The sequence below is a fragment of the Eimeria tenella genome, genomic scaffold (assembly GCF_000499545.2).
Source record: "Eimeria tenella Houghton genomic scaffold, Eth_scaff14, whole genome shotgun sequence".
Lineage (NCBI taxonomy): Eukaryota > Apicomplexa > Conoidasida > Eucoccidiorida > Eimeriidae > Eimeria > Eimeria tenella.
Genome location: NW_013541512.1, coordinates 58,209 through 59,860, shown reverse-complemented (window position 1 = coordinate 59,860; position 1,652 = coordinate 58,209).

Below are 1,652 nucleotides of genomic sequence, written 5' to 3'. Positions count from 1 at the left end.
ACATCCCTCCAAATTAGTGTGCCAATCTGAAAATAATGGAAGCACATAATCGCCCCTGTGCTTGTAGTAAACCGAAATGCTTGTCTCAACGTCTACCGTGTGGGCATGCCTAAAGCGTCGTCCAGTCATGTCTAAGGCTTCGCATATTTGCCATTTTTGATATCATTCAGTGGGTAGCACCTTAGCTACTGACTTCATTCATAGTGAGACGTGGTTCATTTCGCTTAACAATGTTTGGCCTCACAATCTGGTTATGTAGTATTGAATGTCAAACCCCAACACCATGGGAATAAGACGAAGTAAATGCTGTAGTGTTGTCTTGCCCACTAGCTATGCTACAATTATATCAATGAGGCGACATGAAGCAAAATGGGTTCGCCGCAGTGCTGCAAAATTTCTAGGACTTGGGAGGCGTTGAATACTAGTGTCGGAGCGAAATCGAAGCCCTGATGTTAATACTTGCCGCGTTAGGATTTAAAGAAGTGCTCATAATCCAATGAAATTGCCGTACCAAGGCGTACGAAAAAGCCTTCGACACCGAATGAATAATTGTATGGTGAGAGACGCGCCAAAAAATGAATGCCTCAAAGTATCTTATGAACTGTTTGGGCCACGAGGGCAAATATCTGCGATACCCAACGAACATGCCAGCATGACGTGCAGCCATGCGAGCAGCGATATACACGTGACGTCTTGTACAAATAACACTGCACTTTCTCTATATACAGTGCATACTGACAGCTTTGGCACACAAAAGAGCATTTTCAACAAAAAGGCAGGCGAATATCAGTCATTTGCACACACGAGAGCTGTCATTCTGATGTACCTCGAGACCAACTCAAGGTCAGTGGGACCAGTTTTACCTCTTTTGTGTAACTCACATACTGCTTTTATCAAACATACTCGCTCCGGCATTATCCTCTACAGATTAAAGTGCTTTCTGCACGCTCGCTTGTAAGAGTTGCAAAACTAGGATAGCCTAATGAGCTGGTTGCTAAGGCTGTGGGCAGCAATGAACTTCAACGGACTATCACAAAAGGGACTAACGAAAAAGATGGAAGGTCTACGGACATCCTGGGAATCGAATATGGCTTTTGAACGCAAGTCTACTGAAGGCAGGTCCGTTCCAGTGTTTATATCCAGAGTTCATCTGGAACTGCCGCAATTCACGAGCAATGAGAGAGCATAACCAAACGTATGCTATCATTGAAAGAAGAGACCGAAGTCCACGGATTGAAGAGCACGCGTCGTTCAAGTTAGCAGGAAGCAGGAAGCACCAGATAAAGGAAAGCGGTTTTCTCCTCGAGCGATACATCCAATGTTTGCTGCAATCAAAATTTATCACTTTCCATGAATTACTGAGCAAACGTAAATTCAATTTGCGTGGCAGTCCTGAAAAAGGAAGTAAAACTATTCTTGACTGCGTTTCAAGACAAATGATATCGTAGCTACGTTTTGTGACCAATATTCGCCTTCTCCAGTGGCACGCTTTCCCACCCCTTATGCGCACTCCCTGCTTTTTTATCGAATCACAATTCACGTAATCTGTGTTGTTAAACTTTATGGACCCCGAAGTGTTCAGCTTTACAATACTTGATGCGAATACATACTGGCACACAGAGAAGGGGATCCTCAGAACTGTCTGTTTCAAG